Raw genomic sequence first — 10,806 nt, forward strand, 5'->3', positions numbered from 1 at the left:
AGAAGCTTCCAAACCTCACTCCGTTTTCACTCATCCTACTACCAACTCCCATCTTACCCATACATGCCTCAAATCCCTCATTTGAACAGCCCATTACTGCATTAAAGTCTCCAACGCAGATCAGAACATCATGTCTAGGTACCCTTCCTACTCCTTCTTGCAACTTTTCATAAAATGTGTCTTTCCTTTCGTCGAGTGCATCATTAGTAGCTGCATAACACACAAACAGACTGATGTTGCCATGATTTGATTTAAACCGTGCGTATAACAATCGCTCATCTATAGGATCCCACTCACATAAAGCCTTATTTGCCTTACAACCCAGCAACCATCCTACTCCCTGATAATGCATTCCGTCCTGTCGGCCAGATATCAATAAACGTATACCATCCTCCAAATCCAACTTATCGACTCCAGTTAATCTAGTTTCTGTCAGAGCACAAATATCAAGTCCGTAATTTTGAAAAACCTTCACTAACTCATCGATTTTACCGTCATGATTTAGCGTTCTCACATTCCAGTTACCAATTTTAATTGTATTTTTTGCATTGACAAAGGAATTAGATTGTAATTGAGGCAACCGTGAGATTCTTAGCACCCCCTGCCCATTTAAGGGCTGCACGGGACTGGGGGCCATTATATATATATATATATATATATATATATATAGATAGATAGATAGATAGATAGATAATTATATATATATATATGTATATATATATAGATAAATATATATAGATATATAGATGTATATATATATATATATATATATATATATATAATATACACAAACACACACACACAGCCGAACTGTAAGATAAGCTTGTTTGTGAGAGAGAGAGAGAGAGAGAGAGAGGGGGGGAGTTTTGGCGTGTGTGTGTGTGTGTGTGTGTGTGTGTGTGTGTGTGTGTGTGTGTGTGTGTGTGTGTGTGTTTCTAAAATCTGTAATAGTTGTGTTAAATTTTTTTGCAGCGAGAGAAAAAGAATCCGTTTATTGCCTTCTCTCTCTCTCTCTCTCTCTCTCTCTCTCTCTCTCTCTCTCAACACGTCTCCATTCATGCATGTCCAACCCTCTAATGCAAGGGTTAACCATTACTACCGGTCCTTCATATATGCAACAGGTCAGCTCTGGAACTGTCTTCTGTCTGTATTTCCTTCTGCCTATGATCTCCAGTCTTCCGAACGCAGTGTGTCCAGGCATCTCGAAATGAAGGGATCTTGAATTTGGCGCTCTGTTATCTTGTTTATATCATCTTCTTGGAGGAAACAATCTTGCAGGCTTCTGGGCTTTGATTCCTGCTTCCTTGCATGAAAGAATAAAGTTTGGCCGAACATGATGCATAGTAACCAAGGAGACTCATTCGTGCCTCATAACCAAGCCTCATCGAATTTCCTACAACCAGAACTAGTAATTAAGTTCCAGAAATTGCCCAGTCCCATCAGGTGCTGCAGTTTATAGGAGAGAGAGAGAGAGAGAGAGAGAGAGAGAGAGAGAGAGAGGGGGGGTTTAAAGGTGTATGTATGTGTGCACAGGTGTTGAGCCTTACCTGCACTCAGTCTGGCACCATCAATACCTTCATTAGAATCTTTGTACACCGAACCAACACACATTCACACACCAAAAGCTGAAAATCTATTAAAACCTCTGTGGTGTAATTAGTGAAATGTGTGCGAATAACGGGACAGGAAATACGAGTACTATATTACTGACACCGGAGTGGGACGAATAGGCAATGATATAAAGTAGGTTATGACCCAGGTGTGGCACTGTCCGAACACACTGAACGTTAGTGAAGTATGTGAAAATGTCAGCGAGGAAAACTGTACCGTTCTGGGGAGAATAGACCCTAATATAAGAACTGTCATGACCGATTTTGCGCCAATCTGAAACGCATTGAACTTGAGTGAAATCGAACTCCAGTGAAATGTGCACGAATGACTGAGAGAAACTTGTAAATTATGAGTACCGGTGTAGGGCGAGTAGTCACTAATATACGGAGTGTCATGACATATTTTGCGCCAGTTCTAAACGCAACTCCGACTCGTGTTGACGACGTTAAGGCTATATCGATGTGTTTTGGTGGCGATGGCGGGGGTTGTGGTAGAGGTTAATATCTTACCAGCGGATGCCAAGATTTTATCAGCGGATGCCAAGATCTTACCAGGGGAAGAAGCCAAGCTCTTACCAAGGGATGAGGCTGCTATGATCTTACCTGGGGAAGAAGCCAAAATCTTACCAGAGGAGGAGGCTAAGATTCAACCACGCTCTTTCTCGTGCGGGACAAGCTCTGTGACCTTACAAGCGGGCCAGTCCGTTCCCTTAACCTCCCCTAACTATCCCTACGCCTATCCCAGCCCACTATACTGCCGCTGGGTAGCTCAGGCACCCATAAACACAGTTATACGCGTCTACTGCCCAATTTTCAACGTTTACAGCAGTCCCCTGTGCCAGATGGACCGTTTGACCATATCCCAGAATGGCTTGGACAATCTCAGCGACGGGATCTCCTACTGTGGGGGCGGATACATTGATGTCACCCTGAATTCAAACCGTTTCATGGCCACCTTCATCACTAGCGTCAAAATATTCCCCTACAGAAACAATGGATTCTCCTGTATTCTGACGGCCATGGCGAGGTACTGTACTTGTATATGTCCTTTGCCTCAGTTGTATATATGACTTTTTTTCATACAAGATGGTGCATTGCATAACCCTCCTCTTCCACTGCACCGAGAGATTTATTGCACTTTGTGGGGACGGCTTATTCAACGTTATCAACGTTTAGTGTGGATTATCTCTCCATTTTCTAATTTCACTGTGACACACGCCCACACCAACATACTCAGCTGCCCCTGCAACACACAAGATACCGTGAAATGCATAAATCATTGAACCCTATTGTACACAGCATAGCAGGCTTCGTAACATCTCTACCTAAGCGATTTTATCTGCATCTTATACATCAATATCCCTTGAGGGAATATTTTCCCGCATCTGGTCAGGTCAGGTGCGGGTAAGGGGATGGGTCCACTATGATGTGGCAGGGGTAAACCAGCTCCTCTGTCGGGCCCTGCTGAGGATGTCGCTGCTTAAACTGCGCAGTTGACTCTCGTGCGGTGTGGTGCGGTGAGGATCTGTCCCTTCTTCCCTTGGGGCTATGATACGAGTTAATGTGAGTGTTTAGATGAGTAACTACCCCCGCTAATACCAATACACCAGTCCTGTATGAGACAGCCCTAGCATGTATTCAATATGGACGGTAGGTGTTAGCGCCGAAATGGTGACATGTAGAGGTGTATGGTAAGCAGGAGGACTACTGGGCCTTGGGAGCAGGCTGTGAAGCCTATGTACAGGGTCGGACACATTAAAAAAAAAAAAAAATATGAGTGTGTGGTCCTGTCTGGGCTACCTGCCTATCCTTGAGGGAAGCAGCCTAGGTATATAGATAGATAGATCCTCTTGTGTATTGTTGGTGCAAATTATGTCGATATTAAACGACATGAATACCATACGCGATGATGATAAGGTGTAATATGCAAAATAAATCGTAGAGAAAAGGGTGCTACGAAGCCTCCAGTGCTGCTCAGAATCCAGCCCTTAATTTTGTATACAGTACAGGATGGTCCGTAAATAGCGCTCTACTAGAAACTCCTTTGGCTCAGTCTGCTAGTCTTGGCCAAGTGTGACAATGAGAGTAGGAAGTGAATACATTATGCAGAGCAGGCATTGACAATGACACTGACTGAGCCGTGCCCGTAACGCACGAGAGATGGCCAGAGGGAGTAAATGAGGAGAGTTATATATTGTCTGTCTATAGCCATACGCCTTAATACCGTAAGGGATGGCCACAAACAAATCGCCTCCATGTCGCCCTGTTTCCTGCCCTCCGCCTAACTCATAACCCCACCCCCTCTCTCTCTTATATACTTCTCCACTTCATTCCCCCCATCTCATCCTCGGTCTCCCCACCTCTCTCGTCCCCTCCACCTAGCTCACATACACTCTCCTTGTTAGTCTCTCACTCACCTTCCTCTCCACCCTGTATTCTGGCGCTGGAGAGAGACACCTTCACGTGGTGGCATCGGTATGACCTTAGTCCACCATCCTCCTCTCGGAGGTTAGAGAGGGAACTGAGGGGGACCAGTATACCCGAGCAACATCTCCCTCCTCCCCTTCGGTATCACCACATGAAGGCGTCTCTCTCCAGAAAATAGATACAGCCTTCATCAACCCATTCACTGCTAAATATCCTTCCAAAGCTGAAAACAATCCTTTAATGGTAACAAGGGTAGGATAGACATGTAACTAAGTATCAGGGCCCTTCTGTTAATGACCTGCCCCATGGTATGGTGCGAGGTGTGGTGTGGGAAGGTGATTTGGTGTGGTGTGTGAGAGGGCGGTGTGGTGTGTTGTAAGGTGTGGTGTGTAGTGGGAGGGCGATTTTGTGTGGTATATGAGATGGTGGTGTGGTGTGTTGTGAGGCGTGGTGTGGTGTGGTGTGGGAATATCGATGAGAGTAGTTTATCGTAGTTTACCATTGCTCACCGCTGCTGCCAGTATCGATGGAAGTCGCCGTAGACAGACGTAGAGAGATAGGGAGGTTGGTTGTAAATTGTCCAAGTACCACCATTATAAGGTCGTGAGGCGTCGTATGGCTCGAACTTGCCGTTGCTTAGTAAAATGATGTGCCGTCGACTAGAGTGAAAAGGTACGCCTCTCTTTCTCACCTTCTCCCTTTGTGTATCACAAGCGAGGTGAGTTACAGAGCACTCTTGGGTTACGGAGTTAATTGTACACAGTTATATCGACGCGTGATTGACAACGTAACGTAGCGTGATGGCAAAACCTCCTAGCTAACCCCATCTCTGTCTTCCGCCCTTGATCGTATTTTTGGGCCCTCTCTAACCTCTTCTCTCAGGCTGTCTCTCAGGTTCTCTAATCTTCCTACACGTGATTTGGGACTTATATCCCCCTCTGGCTTCCAGCTAAAGTGTGTGGGCATACGTGTGCGCACGAATGTGCACGCGCTCGCGCGTGTCTGTGTGTGTGTGTGTGTGTGTGTGTGTGTGTGTGGGTCATGTTTCCGGCACATGATCAGAGCTGTTTGGCATTCCTGATTAGTCCAGGACAACCAGATTGTGGATATACATTATGTGGATTGACATTCCTACTGAGAAGCTGTGTATGTCTCCTGCAGACACTACATCCTGCACATTGTGATATGAGATATATACTAGTGCCTATATAATGCCTACATATTGGTGATTTTGTGTGATGTGTGACAGGGTGGTATGGCGTGTTGTGAGCTGTGGTGTGGTGTGCGAAGGTGATTTTGTGTGGCATGAGAGGGTGGTGTGGTGTGTGGTGAGGTGTGATGTGGTGTGCGGAGGTGATTTTGTGTGGTGTGTGACAGGGTAGTATGGTGTGTTGTGAGGTGTGATGCAGGCTTGGTTCCACGTACAAGTACTTGTGCTGGTACTTGGACTTTACAAACTTTTGAGTACTTGTACTTGTATTTGCACTTAAGTACAAAATTTTGAGTATTTGTACTTGAGATTTTAAAAATCAGTGTACTTGTACTTGGGCCAAATGTACTTGAAAAATCAAGTACTTTTAAGTACTTTTCCAGTACAGTACAGTAATAATCATATAAGGTACATTGCATAAGTACACTGTAATTTAATAACAATAACTGTTTTAACTATGACATTAAGCAAATTATAATAAGTTTTTTTTAGTTGTACTGTTTGCTTTACTAAACAGTATGTCTGTCAATTATTAAATACTAGTGGTAATTCTATTATTTCCATTGTAGCTACTACTGTAGGGTAGTAGTACTATCTGGCAACTCTGGTGCACACACTTCAAGACTGAACAGGCAACAACATGTAGACTTTCTTCCTGTCTGCAACCTGGTCACTACTGTAGTTTAGTCTTTCAGTAGCCACCATTTATAGCACTACGAGTGGCATCATGGCATCACCTAAGGATTCAGGCATATGGAGCCACTGGAAATTACCAGGATATACTACTGGAACATTCCAGACAGTCTGCAAGCAGTGTGATATTGATATATCAAGCTCCAAAAATGTTACATCCAACCTTTACAAACATATGAAAGTAAGCACAGCTTGCTAAGGTTAACAAGTAGTATTAGTAATAGTAGCACCAACACCCCCCGCCAACTAAAAGAAGAATTGGTATAATACCCAATGAGTAATCCAGCTTCCTTCTATGCACATGGGGCAGACAAAAAGGAAGCCCGCCTGCAGCCGGCTTTTATTTTATTTTCTAGGTGTTTTTCAAAGTTTTAGGGAGTTTTTAACAATATTAAATTCTAAAATAATATTGTAGGACTTCCAATGACTTTCGCAGACGAGTTTACCCTTTCACTGCCTCTACTTTCTTACATGCACGAGGTTCAACCTGTTTTTCACTCCCCAGCTGTATTTTTTATAAATTTGATATTATATATATATATATATATATATATATATATATATATATACTTAATATATATGCATCTTAATAGTTATTTTTCCCTTTGTTTCAGCGGAAACACAGTGCTTTATAAGAGAGGAAAGTCAGCACTCGTGTCAACACTACTGGGACTAGCCAGTCAACCACGGAATGCTTTGTTACAGTGTCAGACCCAAAGAAATGTGCGACACACGATGCTCGTCAAAAGTAACTTGATGATGCACTAGTGCTCTTTGTGGCATGTGATCTTGTGCCTTTTTCTGTTGTAGACAGCCCTTACTTTAGTGGTTTACTTATTGCAGCTGACCCTCGCTATCAGATGCCAACACGCCAGGATTCCCCGATACCACTACTGACACAAATGATGACACTGACTTGGAAGATGATGATCTTGATGATTTTGATGGAGCTGATTCTGCTGAACTGTTTGAAGAATTAGCAACTGAGCATAACTCCTGCTTTGCTCATACATTGCAGTTGGTGGTAAAAGATAGCCTAAAAGATGCAGGACACTTAAATATTACACTCAGCAAAGCATCAAAATTGGTATCTTTTGTGCATAAGTCAACAATAGCCACAGATGTTCTGGAAGGAGAAAAAAAAATAGATCAGGTTGTGCCACTCGCTGGAATTCACAGGTGAAGATGATCAGATCTGTTTTGCGAGGGCCAGAAGAAAAGCTAAGTAGTTTGGATGGTGCCCCAACCCTTGGAGCATATGATCAAAATATTCTTCAAGATGTGCTAGAAATTTTTGAACCATTTGAGGAGGTCACTGACTGTGCCCAACGACAGAACTCTGTTTCCTCAAGTCTAGTTATTCCTTGTGTACGGGGGCTCAAGTTTCACCTAGAGCAGATGCAGTCAAAGTATAATAGTGCTCTGGTATTTGAACTGAGGAAGTCAGTACAGAAACACCTACAGCTGAATGAAGATCGAAAAATATATTAACTGGCAACCATATTTGAACCAAGGTTTAAAATGGATTGATGTTCTGAAGAGGAGGAAAAGGCGAACCTGAAGTCCTCTGTCATAACTACAGCACAGTTTATGGCCAAAGAAGCTACAGTTCCTGCAAGTATGAATCCCGGAACAGAACTTCCAGAAGATAATCCAGGGCCCAGTTCAGGGAATTCTGAACCAAAGAGGACGAACTGTTAAGTTTTATGGCCACCCCAGCTCAACAATCAACAGCTGTAACAGAGGTGCAGGAGTCCATTAATACTGAAATTCAAAGATACCTGAGTCAGCCATGCATTTCTGATGAAAGGGATGTAGCCTACTAGTATACTGAAAGGAGCACATGGAGACATATCCAACTCTAGCAAAGATGGCACAAAAATACCTATCTGTCTCTGCTTCTTCTGCACCTGTGGAAAGGATCTTCAGCATCGCTGGAAAAATCTTCCGCCCGCACAGATATCAGCTTGCAGACAAGAATTTTGAGTCTATGATGTTTGTGAAATCCAGTGATAAGTCCTACAGGTAGCTAGTACAGTATTGGTAATGGTATCAGTACTTTGAAAAGCAAATTTGGATGACCAGTTAACTCTTACGTGCCTGGTGTATCCAGCTGAATGCCACTACCCATGGGGGCGGGGAGGGTTTTTTAATAAAAAAGTTGAGAAATTTTCATGTGTTACTATCTATAAGCATTGAAATTAACTGGATATTGTACTGTACATATTCCAAGATTGACTTTCATATTGAACACCAACGATGACCTGACCACCATTTTGTGTTGAGGTTTTGTCATATGGCCACTGGCGTGGCTAACTGCACTTTGGCCTATAAATACAAATTTGTCAGAACACGGCTCAGCAAACTGTTTTAAGACATAAAGAGTTTGGTCAAATGTGGATTTTTGGTGTTCAAACAAGGCAAATAAATGTGTGATAACCTGCCCTGTAACAAGTTGCAAACTTTAACTTCTGTAATTGACAGTTTTAGAGCAACCACAAACGTTTCACAATGTGGGCATTAAATGCACCATCCACCTGGACCTCTCACAGGTTGAGCTTAGTACAGTATTTGTTAATGTTTAATTTTCCGACATTATTGCTTACTAGGCAAATCATTAAATTCTAACTAAGGAAATTATAATTTGCTTGCATATTTTTCTAAACTGCAAGTATCACACTTCTCGTTTATAACGCAAATCTATTTTGTATTATTAAAATTTGTATTATCAGTTAAACTAGAAAATTTACTAGAATTTGTGTCATTACCTTTACCTGCGAGTTGGCCCACTTCTGATCACCTTCACTCACAAAGCCCTATGGGCATCTCTTGCCGCCCTATAGGTAGATCTTCACCTCCCTTAGGCGCTGAGAACTACACAGATAGGTACTTTTGGGGGGGGCTTAACTCTATTCATTTTAGTAAGATCACTGTATTATATTACCATAATATGCTTCTTCACTAGATATTTGTTACTGAAATTGAAATAAACATGTCTATAAAAAATAATAGATAATCTGTTGAAATGTACTTTTACTTAAGTACACTGTCAAGCACTTGGACTTAAGTACTAGGCAAATCTTCTGTACTTGTACTTTTCTTCAGTACTTGTACTTGTTCACAAGTACTGGCACATGTACTTGGACCCATGCCTGGTGTAATGTGTGGTGGGAGGGTGATATTGTGTGGTGTGGAATGGTATGGTGTGTGGTGTGGCGTTGTTTGCTGTGTTGTGGTGTGTTGGGTGGTGTGGTGTGGTGTGGTATGATGTATGGTGTAGTGTGGTATGGTGTATGGTGTGGTGTGGTGTGGTGTGGTGTGGTTTGGTGTGATGTGTGTGGTTTGGTGTGGTGTGGTGTGGTGTACTTGGCTAAAGTTGCTGAAGTCTACAGGGGTGAAGCACATCATGTCTGAAGCATGCTAGTGCGTGACAGAGGGACGGGGTAGTTCCTTAAGATTCATCCCCATCTAAAAAATACATCAGTGCATTGAGTGTGTGTGTTTTTTTTTCATTCAGTGCGTATTTTTCACTTAGACAACCACTAGTCGGTTTGTCTTCATCGAACAGAACTGGGGCACTCCCACAAATTACATGCTAATTTGTGGTTGCATGAAATTCTGAGTTATGAGGTAGGAATGAGTCTTCCTGGTTGCTGGTTAAATCAACTGACTACACGCGGCCATCAGCTGCGCTGCAAGGGGCTAGGGACGTTCGTCAGGTTAGTAAACACGTTGTAGTTGGCCTGTCTGCTACCTACAACTCTCCAGGTATTAACTAAGTCTTCTGTAATTCCTCAGATCAGGCACCACTCGTCCCCGACCTCCTACGTCATCGCCACAGACAGGGCAGTGCGGCCTGAAAAATCCATCCAGGATTGTAAACGGCCAGGATGCTGGGCAGAACGAGTGGCCGTGGCAGGCAGCCGTTCGCAACAAGGTGATCAACGCGCTATTTTGCGGCGGAGTGCTGATTGCCGATCGCTGGGTAGTGACGGCTGCCCACTGCGCTGCACACTACCCCATGTATCAGATCTACGTCACACTTGGAGACCATTGGAGAGACCCGACCAGACCGACACGGTACACCATTACAGCGCAGGTCTCCAAAGTCATCATACACGAGGCCTACGACAGGCAGACGGTGAACAACGACATAGCTCTCCTGGAACTGAGTGAGGCAGTGACCTACGTAACGGCGTGAAACCAATCTGCCTGCCCTGTTCCGTCACACCACAGAAACTCGAGGGACAGAACGGGATCGTAACTGGCTGGGGTGCGACATCCTCTGGAGGATCATTCAGCGAGGTGCTACAGGAGGTGGAGCTTCCCCTGATGTTCACTGCAGACTGCCAAGGCTACCTAGGGAACGTCGTGACCTCAAACATGATCTGCACCTACAAGCACAACCACGATGCCTGCCAAGGAGATTCTGGAGGTCCTCTGGCTTGGAAGGGAGAAGACGGGAGGTATCTCGTGGGGGTTGTGTCCTGGGGCTACGGTTGCGCCGGTGTGGACACTCCCGGGGTATATGCTAAGGTCACCCACTACCTCGCCTGGATTCAGATAAAGACTGGTATCACTGTATGTCCGTAGAGCAATAACTTACCAGCAACCACATAGACGTGAGCTAAAGGTTGTATTCTAAGTTGCTTTGGTGATTCCACAACCCTTCTTTCCGAGCAATTATTTCACACATATACACCTTAGCAGCGTCTGGTTGCATCTGAGATTTAGTAGCATCTCTTCCTCGGCTACCTGTTTGCATATTACAACTTAATATCGTCTTGTATGCTATTAATGCAAAATATGTTGATATAACGACTATATGAATAACAGAGAAGCGAATCTTAGGTATAAAAAGCAAAC

The 10,806-nt window shown here is 43.7% G+C and overlaps 1 pseudogene; it reads left to right on the plus strand.

Annotated features, from left to right (window-relative positions):
• Nucleotides 1–2,086: 2,086 nt before the first annotated feature.
• On the plus strand, nucleotides 2,087–10,533 carry LOC145389950 (chymotrypsinogen A-like; annotated as a pseudogene).
• Nucleotides 10,534–10,806: the final 273 nt, after the last annotated feature.

This window comes from Coenobita brevimanus, unplaced genomic scaffold (assembly GCF_032717465.1).
Source record: "Coenobita brevimanus isolate Jiangsu-jjx unplaced genomic scaffold, ASM3271746v2 jjx.HiC_scaffold_2638, whole genome shotgun sequence".
NCBI lineage: Eukaryota > Metazoa > Arthropoda > Malacostraca > Decapoda > Coenobitidae > Coenobita > Coenobita brevimanus.